Below are 12,647 nucleotides of genomic sequence, written 5' to 3'. Positions count from 1 at the left end.
GACTATCATCTACTCAAAGAGACCCTTGGAGCTCCTACACATGGACCTCTTCGGCCCTTCATCTTTTGATAGTCTTGGGGGTAGAAAGTATTGCTTGGTGATTGTGGATGATTATTCAAGATACACTTGGGTATACTTCTTCAAGACGAAGAGTGAGACTCAACAAACCTTCATCGACTTTGCAAATGAAGCTCAACGTCAACATAATGCAAAGATCCTGACAATAAGAAGTGACAACGGCACCGAGTTCAAGAACTACACCCTGGATGAGTTTCTGAGTGATGAAGGGATCAAGCATCAATATTCTGCACCTTATACCCCTCAACAAAATGGTGTTGCGGAGAGGAAGAACCGGACGTTGATGGATGCAGCAAGAACCATGATGGCGGAGTTCAAGTCTCCATACAACTTTTGGGCCGAAGCCATCAACACTGCATGTCATGCATCCAATCGGCTCTATCTCCGCAAAGGCTTGAACAAGACTCCGTATGAGATACTCACCGGGAACAAGCCCAATCTCAAGTACTTTCGAGTGTTTGGGTGCAAGTGTTTCATTCTCAAGAAAGGTGTTCGCTTGTCTAAATTCGAGGCTAGAGCTCATGAGGGCATATTTGTTGGTTATGCTTCAAACTCTCATGCTTACCGTGTTCTCAACAAGTCCAACGGACTCATTGAGGAGACGTGTAACGTAGAGTTTGACGAAAATAACGGCTCCCAAGTGGAGCAAAGTGGTACTTGTGATGTAGGTGATGAAATTCCTCCCCAAGCCATAAGAAGAATGGGTATTGGTCATATCCTACCCATTGAGGAACCCCTTGTGGCCGAAGGAGAAGGACAATGCTCCACTCAAGTGGATCCATCACCTCCCCAAGACCCACACGCTTCCGAAGAACAAAGTGAAGGCCCTCACCCTCATGAACAAGACCAAGGGCAAGATCAACCACAAGATGGTGGTGAACCTCTACATGATTCCCAAGGTCAAGTTCTTCCCCTCGAGCAAGTTCAAGATCACGAGCAAGCTCAAGATCAAGAACAAGCTCTTGACGACGCTCAAGATGATCAAGTGAACCCTCCTCCTTCGACATCCGAGGAGGAATTGGAGCGTCGTGCCGTGAAGATTGCTTCCAAACTCACCACCAAAGGTCATCTCAGGGAGAATGTGGTTGGAAGCCTAAGAAAGGGGGTAAGCACTCGTAGACAATTAGCAAACTATTGTGAACATCACGTGTTTGTCTCTTGTGTTGAACCCCATAAGGTCTATGAGGCGCTCGAAGACTCGGATTGGCTTAATGCCATGCATGAAGAACTCAACAACTTCGAGTACAACAAGGTGTGGAGATTGGTGCCAAGGCCTTCCGGGAACCATAACATCATTGGAACCAAGTGGATCTTCAAGAACAAGCAAGATGCTCATGGGAACATCATTCGCAACAAGGCAATATTGGTAGCACAAGGCTACTCCCAAGTCGAGGGTATCGACTACGGTGAAACCTTTGCTCCCGTTGCTCGCCTTGAATCCATTCGTTTGTTGATTGCTTATGCTTCCCATCACAACTTTAAGTTGCAACAAATGGATGTTAAAAGTGCTTTTCTTAATGGTCCTATTAATGAGTTGGTCTATGTCAAGCAACCCCTCGGGTTCGAGGACCCCTTCTTCCCAGATCATGTGTATCAACTCGATAAGGCGCTCTATGGCCTTAAACAAGCCCCACGTGCGTGGTATGACCACCTTACCGAGTTGTTACAAGATCGTGGATTTGAAGTGGGGCTAATCAATCCCACTCTTTTTACTAAGAAGGTCAAAGGGGAGTTGTTTGTATGCCAACTATATGTTGATGATATTATCTTTGGTTCCCCTAACAAAGCCTTCAATGAAGAATTTGCCGCTCTCATGACCTCTAAGTTCAAGATGTCTTCAATGGGAGAGTTGAAGTTCTTCCTTGGTTTTGATATCAAACAAAGAAGAGAAGGTACCTTCATCAACCAAGCCAAATACACTCAAGACATGCTCAAGAGATTCAAGTTAAGTGATGTCAAGCCGGCCTCTACTCCAATGCCCACCAAGTGCCAACTTGACATTGATCCCAATGGTAAAGCGGTGGATCAAAAGGTATATCGCTCCATGATTGGGTCCTTGCTTTACCTTTGTGCATCTAGACCGGATATCATGTTGAGTGTGGGGATGTGTGCACGGTTTCAAGCTGCACCGAAGGAAAGTCACTATGTGGCGGTCAAGCGAATCTTTCGATATTTGGCTCATACCCCAAACTTTGGCTTATGGTACCCAAGAGGGGCAAACTTCAAGCTTGAAGGGTTTACGGATTCCGATTGGGCGGGAGACAAAGTGGATAGGAAGTCCACTTCCGGAGGGTGCCAATTGCTCTTTGGTAAGTTGGTCTTCCAAAAAGCAGAGTTGTGTGTCTCTCTCGTCCACCGAAGCGGAGTATGTGGCGGCCGGTAGTTGTTGTGCACAACTCCTATGGATGAGGCAAACTTTAAAGGAATACAGTGCCACTTGTGACAAAGTGCCTCTTTGGTCTGACAACGAAAGTGCCATCAAGATTTCTCTCAACCCGATGCAACACTTCAAGACGAAGCATATTGAGATTAGGTATCATTTCATCCAGGATCACATTAGGCGAGGGGAGATCGAGCTCAAGTATGTCAACACTCATGATAACCTTGCAGATATTTTCACGAAGCCCTTGGATGAAGCAAGATTTCGCGAGTTAAGGCATGAGCTAAATATCATTGATTTGAGCAATGTGACTTGAACCCGTACACCCCACCACACTCAACGTGTTGTCTAGTTTAGGTGTAGGCATAAACATAGGGGGAGTGTTGTTCTCTCAATGAACTCTCCCTCCCCCCATCATGCATAAATCGATCACCTCTTTCACATTAGCCATTTTTGATGGTACTTGTGCTTCAAAGACGAGTTTTGGTCATGGGCCCAAGGATAATTCTTCGCGGTGTCATACCATTAGACTCAAACATAGGTGGCTTCGGCCACCGCCCTCTCTTAAGAGAGAGGACTGAGCTCGCTCTGCTTGTGTGCGGTTGCATTTGTTCTTCGTGTTTGGTTTCCTTTTTGTTGTCCCGTTTGTCTTGTTCTCTTCTTTTTGGTCTGGGCTCTGGTGGTCGGGCGGTACAACCGGTGTCACGGGCAGTTCTACCGCTGATACCTGGTTGTGCTGCCCCAGTTGGGTTGCTTTCGGTGCGTGGGCGGTTATACCGCCCATTTTCACTGGGGCTTCTCCGTCCGGTTCTACCGGTTGTCTCCGGGCGGTACTTCCGGTGCCCTTCAGGAAATGGAAGCACCGCCCACTACAATCTGTCAGCACCGGACTTGCGGTACAACCGGTCCTAGGAGCGGTTCTACCGCTGCGCGGCTATGGGCCTATTTATATCCGACGGGGCGAAGAGTTTTTCTTTTTTTCCCTTCGTCCCTGTTCGCCTCCTCCTTGCCCTAGCCGCCGGTCACCTCTGCCTCGCCCCGGAGTGCGCCCCGCGCTTCGGTCCCGAGGGTTCTCCGTGGAGACTCTCCGTGGAAGCCTTCCGGTCTTCTCCCATGGATGGTGGTAATGCCCTTGTTCTTCGTTCTTTGTTCTAGGTTTTCTTCTTGTTTTAGGGCATTACTTTATCCTCCTAGATTGTGTTTGTTCTTTGGTTGGGAGAGATCGTTGTTTTTCTTGTGTCTGTGCAGTACATAGAACTCCGAATATTGCTTGAGTGATTTGCACGTCTTGAACAGATCTAACTACCCTGGTAGTGCCACTGTCAGCGGTTCTACCGCCCAGACGGGCGGTACAACCGGTGGGGTGGTTCTACCGGTGGGCAATCCGGTTCAACCGGAATATATGAACCACACAACACTGTTCTGGTTTCTATGGTGTTGCATTTTCTGTTTGCTTTCCTCTCATTCCTGTTGGTTTCGTGTGTCCCCTTCATGTTTGTGTTCAGGTGGCTCCAGTTCTCGCCCTGCTCCTCGCAAGACCAAGAAGAGGGTTCGACGGGCTCCGCGCCCGGCTGACTCTAAAGAGGAAGTTGTGATCCCCACCAAGCCCACTCGCCGTGAAAAGTCTACCGCTGTCAAGCAACGTGTGATAATGCCACTCCACCATTGGAAAGCCAAGGATTAGGAAGCCTTCCGCTCAAAGAATCCTTATGTGGTTCCCGTAGCTCCTCGTTGGACCACTGTTCAGTTTCGGAATGAGATGCAAGTACGAATTGTTCATGAACTCTTTGAGCACAACAAGAACAGATATGCCAAGCAGTGGACCATCGATCTTGATCATTGGCGGAACAACCTGGAGTATTTTGGTGAGGCCTTGGCTCTCTGTGAGGAGTTTGATCTTGTCAAGCTCATGTCCGTCAACTGTGACTTTGATGTTCAACTCATCCATCAGTTCTATGCCACCGTTCACTTTGGAGAAGATGACGCGCGCACCCTCACTTTCATGTGTCGTGATGAGCTCTTTCAAGTTCCCTGGAGGACCTTCTGCAATGCTATTGGGTACGATGATACCGGTCTGGAAGGAAGGGGTGGCATTCGCCCCCATGATCATCCTGACCCCATGCCTAAGGAGAAGCTTGCCCCTCTGTACATTCGGGGCCGTGGTATTATTGGTGAATCTAAGGATTTGGTGAAGGTCTATGACATCATGCATCGTGTTTTTTGCAATGTGCTTCTGCCCAAAGTGGGGAATCAAGATGAAATCCATGGCTATCTTGTTGACTTGATGGTTGCTATGAAGACCAAGGTTGGATCTGGGGAGACGTTTGATGTGTCCAACTGGCTGTGGCACGAGATGTACAACATGGTCATCTACAGGAAGGTCCCCATTTATGCTCCGTTTGTCATGTGCTTTCTGAACTCAGTGTGGGGAGTTCGCCGTCCTGGAGAGCCTCTCACCTCTCCTGACAATCTTACCAATCATGAAGTCAAGCTCCTTAAGAAGAAGAAGCACGCCAAGCCACGTTTCCCGTCTAATGCTCCTGAGGATGTCTATGCCACTTCTGATGATGAGGATTTTGAGTTGGAACCAGGGGCCAAGCCCTCGTGGGTGGACAAGCTCGCTGCCAAGGTGAAGAAGACTTTCTGCCTTCAGTCTGACATCCAGAAGAGGATGTACGAGGCACATGTCAATGAGAAGCTTGCGCGGCGTCGCCAAATTGCTATGATGAGGCACCTAAGCATGTCGGTTCAGAGTGGTTCTGAGAAGAGCATCACACCGGAGGAGCATTGGATATCTTCCCACAACACCTGCACTGATGATGAAGCCCCTCCTCAGCCCTCCACCACCGTTACTGCTGCTGATGATATCATGAAGGACTCAGATCGGGACGATGATGAAGTTTCTGATGATGGTGAAGATTCTGACAATGATGAAGATCTAGATGCTACCGAGGAGTCAGAGGAGGACGACTGAGCCTGGGGCGATAGCTTCGCTCTCTTCCTTTTTGGTGTCCTGATGCCAAAGGGGGGGAGAGTGTGATAGGACTCGGGAGTTGCATGGGTGGTTGCGTAGTGTGTGTCTCGTGTTGAACTTGTCTGTGGTCTCCAGTTGAACTTTGGTCGTTCTCGTTTGTTTTGTGTGGATTTTGTGCCACTCCTGCTATCTATTCATTATGCTTGTTGGTCTTAATTGGTAGTATTGCTCTTGTTTCATTGTGTTGGCTACCTTCATGTTATATGCTTTATGTGACTAGCCTATAAAATCTAGGGGGAGTCTCGACCTGGGGCTCACATCTAGGGGGAGCTCCGTCTAGATTCTATAGTCTTCTATCTTGTATCGTGTTGTTGTCATCATCCACCAAAAAGGGGGAGATTGAAAGGGCATTTCCCTACCTTATGTTTTGGATGATGATGACAACCCTTTGCTGGTCTAATCCTGTGCTAAATGTTTCAGGTTCTCAATGATTAGGCTTTCATCGGTTAGTGGTTCTCTCTCGAAGGAATCGTTTGAAGACAGAATCCTCTACGCTTTTTATCTCTTTGGTCGTAGGGATCCCGTACTATCAAGAGGGAATCCACTTTGGAAAGAATAGGGGAGTCCTTTCACGTACACCTCCATCACCCCTCTTCTTGTTGAGAGAGTGCCTCCATTTTAATCTAACCTTTGCTGTGTATTCCCAGCGGTTGTACCGCTCGTCTGAGCGATAGTACCGCTGGCTCCTGACGCTTCTCTGCCATTGTCGAGCGGTGGTACGGCTGCCTCCGGGCGGTGGTACCGCCACCTGACTCTGCAATGACCAGCAGCGGTTGTTCCGGCCATGCACCGCCCATGTACCGGTCAGGCTTCTGTTCTGATGCGGTGGCTGGGCGATGGTGTGCCGGTTGGTCCGGTTGTTCCTTTTTAACCGGTACAACCGGAGGTTCGAGCGGTTCTTCCGCTCATTCCTTAGCCGCTCAAGCGATCAAGACCAGGCGGTTGCACCGGCCCTGCACCGCACAACTACCGCCCTCAAGGGTGACTCCGTTCTGTTTCGGTGCGGTAGTTGTGCGGTGGCTGGGCGGTTGGTCCGGTTATTTGCTAATGACCGGTACTACCGCCCGATGGCCCGGTTGTACCGCCTGGTAGGGTTCTGCAGCTACATCGTGAGTCTCGGTTGTACTGGGACAAGGAGCGGTTGTACCGCTGCAGTACTAAAAACGCAGTAACGGTTGGATTTTAGTGGGCTGCTATATAAGGTGGTTCCTCCACCTACCACGCCCACCTCTTACCTCTCTCACTCCACCATTGATGCTCTCAAGCTCTCTTGCCCGATCTCTCTCTCTAGCCACTCAAACTTGTTGATTTGCTAGGGTTTGAAGGAGGAGACCTAGATCTACACTTCCACCAAAGGATATTTACTTCCCCCATACTTTCTAGTGTGGATTTTGTTACTCTTGGGTGTTTGAGCACCCTAGACGGTTGAGGTCACCTCGAGGCCATATTCCATTGTGGTGAAGCTTCGTGGTTTCGTTGGGAGCCTCCAATTGTTGTGGAGATTGCCCCAACCTTGTTTGTAAAGGTCCGGTTGCCGCCTTCAAGGGCACCAATAGTGGAATCACGGCATCTCGCATTGTGTGAGGGCGTGAGGAGAATACGGTGGCCCTAGTGGCTTCTTGGGGAGCATTGTGCCTCCACACCGCTCTAACGGAGACGTACTTCCCTTTAAAAGGAAGGAACTCCAGTAACACATCCTCGTCTCCAACGGGTCCACTCTTGGTTATTTCGTGCCTTTACTCTTGCAAGCCTACTTGTGTTGTATCCCTTGCTTGCTCTTGTTTTAGTTGTTATTGCATCATATAGGTTGCTCACATAGTTGCATATCTAGACAACCTATTTCGTTGCAAAGTTTAATTTGGTAAAGAAAAGCTTAAAAATTGTTAGTTGCCTATTCACCCCCCCCCCCTCTAGTCAACCATATCGATCCTTTCAGCAATGCTAAAAGCCGCGGAGGTAGAAATCAAGAAGGAGCATCAAGTGTTGATGGTTAACAAGACCACCAGTTTCAAGAAAAAGGGCAAAGGGAAGAAGAAGGGGAACTTCAAGAAGAACAACAAACAAGTTGCTGCTCAAGAGAAGAAACCCAAGTCTGGACCTAAGCCTGAGACTGAGTGCTTCTACTGCAAGCAGACTGAACACTGGAAGCGGAACTACCCCAAGTATTTGGCGGATAAGAAGGATGGCAAAGTGAACAAAGGTATATGTGATATACATGTTATTGATGTGTACCTTACTAATGCTCGCAGTAGTACCTGGGTATTTGATACTGGTTCTGTTGCTAATATTTGCAACTCGAAACAGGGACTACAGATTAAGCAAAGATTGGCTAAGGACGAGGTGACGATGCGCGTGGGAAATGGTTCCAAAGTCGATGTGATCGCGGTCGGCACGCTACCTCTACATCTACCATCGGGATTAGTTTTAGACCTAAATAATTGTTATTTGGTGCCAGCGTTGAGCATGAACATTATATCTGGATCTTGTTTGATGCGAGACAGTTATTCATTTAAGTCAGAGAATAATGGTTGTTCTATTTATATGAGTAATATCTTTTATGGTCATGCACCCTTGAAGAGTGGTCTATTTTTATTGAATCTCGATAGTAGTGATACACATATTCATAGTGTTGAAACCAAAAAGATGCAGAGTTGATAATGATAGTGCAACTTATTTGTGGCACTGCCGTTTAGGTCATATCGGTGTAAAGCGCATGAATAAACTCCATACTGATGGGCTTTTGGAATCACTTGATTATGAATCACTTGGTACTTGCGAACCGTGCCTCATGGGCAAGATGACTAAAACACCGTTCTCCGGAACTATGGAGCGAGCAACTGATTTGTTGGAAATCATACATACTGATGTTTGTGGTCCAATGAATGTTGAGGCTCGCGGTGGGTATCATTATTTTCTCACATTCACAGATGATTTGAGCAGATATGGGTATATCTACTTAATGAAACACAAGTCTGAAACATTTGAAAAGTTCAAAGAATTTCAGAGTGAAGTGGAAAATCATCGTAACAAGAAAATAAAATTTCTACGATCTGATCGTGGAGGAGAATATTTGAGTTACGAGTTTGGTTTACATTTGAAACAATGCGGAATAGTTTCGCAACTCACGCCACCCGGAACACCACAACGAAATGGTGTGTCTGAACGTCGTAATCGTACTTTACTAGATATGGTGCGATCTATGATGTCTCTTACTGATTTACCGCTATCGTTTTGGGGTTATGCTTTAGAGACGGCCGCATTCACGTTAAATAGGGCACCATCAAAATCCGTTGAGACGACGCCTCATGAACTGTGGTTTGGCAAGAAACCAAAGTTGTCGTTTCTTAAAGTTTGGGGCTACTATGCTTATGTGAAGAAACTTCAACCAGATAAGCTCGAACCCGAATTGGAGAAATGTGTCTTCATACGATACCCAAAAGAGACTATTGGGTACACCTTCTATCACAGATCTGAAGGCAAGATTTTCGTTGCAAAATTCGGATCCTTTCTAGAGAAGGAGTTTCTCTCGAAATAAGTGAGTGGGAGGAAAGTAGAAGTTGATGAGGTAACTGTATCTGCTCCCTTATTGGAAAGTAGTTCATCACAAGAACCGGTTCCTGTGACAACTACACCAATCAGTGAGGAAGCTAATGATATTGATCATGAAACTTCAGATCAAGTTTCTACTGAACTTCGTAGGTCTACCAGAGTAAGATTCGCACCAGAGTGGTACGGTAATCCTATTCTGGAAGTCATGTTACTTGACCATGATGAACCTATGAACTATGAGGAAGCGATGATGAGCCCAGATTCCGAAAAATGGCTAGAGGCCATGAAATCTGAGATGGGATCCATGTATGAGAACAAAGTATGGACTTTGGTTGACTTGCCCGATGATCGGCAAGCCATTGAGAATAAATGGATTTTTAAGAAGAAGACTGACGCTGATGGTAATGTAACTGTCTATAAAGCTCGACTTGTTGCTAAAGGTTTTCGACAAGTTCAAGGGGTTGACTACGATGAGACTTTCTCACCCGTAGCGATGCTTAAGTCTATCTGAATCATGTTAGCAATTGCTGCATTTTATGATTATGAAATTTGGCAAATGGATGTCAAAACTGCATTCTTGAATGGATTTCTGGAAGAAGAGTTGTATATGATGCAGCCAGAAGGTTTTGTTGATCCAAAAGGTGCTAACAAAGTGTGCAAGCTCCAGCGATCCATTTATGGACTGGTGCAAGCATCTCGGAGTTGGAATAAATGCTTTGATAGTATGATCAAAGCATATGGTTTTATACAGACTTTTGGAGAAGCCTGTATTTATAAGAAAGTGAGTGGGAACTCTGTAGCATTTCTGATATTATATGTAGATGACATATTATTAATTGGAAATGATATAGAATTTCTGGATAGCATAAAGGGATACTTGAATAAAAGTTTTTCTATGAAATACCTCGGTGAAGCTGTTTATATATTGGGCATCAAGATTTATAGAGATAGATCAAGACGCTTAATTGGACTTTCACAAAGCACATACCTTGATAAAGTTTTGAAAAATTTCAAAATGGATCAGGCAAAGAAAGGGTTCTTGCCCGTACTACAAGGTGTGAAGTTGAGTCAAACTCAATGCCCGACCACAGCAGAAGATAGAGAGAAAATGAAAGATGTTCCCTATGCTTCAGCCATAGGCTCTATCATGTATGCAATGCTGTGTACCAGACCTGACGTGTGCTTAGCAATAAGCTTGGCGGGAAGGTACCAAAGTAATCCAGGAGTGGATCACTGGACAGCGGTCAAGAACATCCTGAAATACCTGAAAAGGACTAAGGATATGTTTCTCGTATATGAAGGTGATAAAGAGCTAGTCGTAAATGGTTACGTCGATGCAAGCTTTGACACTGATCCGGACGATTCTAAATCGCAAACCGGATACGTGTTTTTATTAAACGGTGGAGCTGTAAGTTGGTGTAGTTCTAAACAAAGCATCGTGGCGGGATCTACATGTGAAGCGGAGTACATAGCTGCTTCGGAAGCAGCAAATAAAGGAGTCTGGATGAAGGAGTTCATTTCCGATCTAGGTGTCATACCTAGTGCATCGACACCAATGAAGATCTTCTGTGACAATACTGGTGCAATTGCCTTGGCAAAGGAATCCAGATTTCACAAGAGGACCAAGCACATCAAGAGACGCTTCAATTTCATCCGGGATCAAGTCCAGGTGGAGACATAGAGATTTGCAAGATACATACGGATCTGAATGTTGCAGACCCATTGACTAAGCCTCTTCCACGAGCAAAACATGATCAGCACCAAGACTCCATGGGTGTTAGAATCATTACTGTGTAATCTAGATTATTGACTCTAGTACAAGTGGGAGACTGAAGGAAATATGCCCTATAGGCAATAATAAAGTTATTATTTATTTCCTCATATCATGATAAATGTTTATTATTCATGCTAGAATTGTATTAACCAGAAAACATGATACATGTGTGAATACATAGACAAACATATAGTCACTAGTATGCCTCTACTTGACTAGCTCATTAATCAAAGATGGTTATGTTTCCTAACCATAGACATGTGTTGTCATTTGATTAATGGGATCACATCATTAGGAGAATGATGTGATTGACATGACCCATTCCGTTAGCCTAGCACTTGATCGTTTAGTATATTGCTATTGCTTTCTTCATCACTTATACATGTTCTTGTAACTATGAGATTATGCAACTCCCGTTTACCGGAGGAACACTTTGGGTGCTACCAAACGTCACAACGTAACTGGGTGATTATAAAGGAGTACTACAGGTGTCTCCAAAGGTACATGTTGGTTTGGCGTATTTCGAGATTAGGTTTTGTCACTCTGATTGTCGGAGAGGTATCTCTGGGCCCTCTCGGTAATGCACATCACTATAAGCCTTGCAAGCAATGTAGCTAATGAGTTAGTTACGGAATGATGCATTACGTAACGAGTAAAGAGACTTGCCGGTAACGAGATTGAACTAGGTATTAGATACCGACGATCGAATCTCGGGCAAGTAACATGCCGATGACAAAGGGAACAACGTATGTTGTTATGCGGTTTGACCGATAAAGATCTTCGTAGAATATGTAGGAGCCAATATGAGCATCCAGGTTCCGCTATTGGTTATTGACCGAGAATAGTTCTAGGTCATGCCTACATAGTTCTCGAACCCGTAGGGTCCGCACGCTTAACGTTACGATGACAGTATTATTATGAGTTTATATATTTTGATGTACCGAAGGTTGTTCGGAGTCCCGGATATGATCCAGGACATGACGAGGAGTCTCGAAATGGTCGAGACATAAAGATTGATATATTGGAAGCCTATATTTGGATATCGGAATCGTTCTGGGAGAAACCGGGATTTTTCCGGAGTACCGGGGGGTTACCGGAACCCCCCGGGGGTTATTGGGCCTACATGGGCCATGAGGGAGAAAAGGAGGGCCGGCCAGGGAAGGCCGCGCCCCCCCTCCCCCCCTAGTCCGAATAGGACAAGGAGGGGGGGGCGGCGCCCCCCTTTCCTCTTTCCCCTCCCCCCTTTCCTTCTCCACCAAGGCAAGAGGGGGAAGTCCTACTCCCGGTGGGAGTAGGACTCCTCCAGGCGCACCCCTTGGGGGCCGGCCGCACCTCCCCCCTCCCTCCTTTATATACGGGGGCAGGGGGCACCCTAGAACACACAAGTTGATCTACGTGATCGTTCCTTAGCCGTGTGCGGTGCCCCCCTCCACCATATTCCACCTCGGTCATATCGTCGCGGAGTTTAGGCGAAGCCCTGCGCCGGTAGAACATCATCATCGTTACCACGCCGTCGTGCTGACGGAACTCATCTCCGACACTTTGCTGGATCAGAGTCCGGGGATCGTCATCGAGCTGAACGTGTGCTGAACTCGGAGGTGCCGTACGTTTGGTACTTGGATCGGTCGGATCGTGAAGACGTACGACTACATCAACCGCGTTGTCATAACGCTTCTGCTTACGGTCTACGAGGGTACGTGGACATTACTCTCCCCTCTCGTTGCTATGCATCAGCATGATCTTGTGTGTGCGTAGGAAATATTTTTGAAATTACTACGTTTCCCAACACCCCCCTCTGCGCCTAGGGTTGGGAACCTAGGGGAGGGGGCGCC

This window comes from Triticum dicoccoides, chromosome 3B (assembly GCF_002162155.2).
Source record: "Triticum dicoccoides isolate Atlit2015 ecotype Zavitan chromosome 3B, WEW_v2.0, whole genome shotgun sequence".
Lineage (NCBI taxonomy): Eukaryota > Viridiplantae > Streptophyta > Magnoliopsida > Poales > Poaceae > Triticum > Triticum dicoccoides.
The sequence above is the reverse complement of the archived record's forward strand: the minus strand, read 5'-3'. Positions refer to the sequence as shown.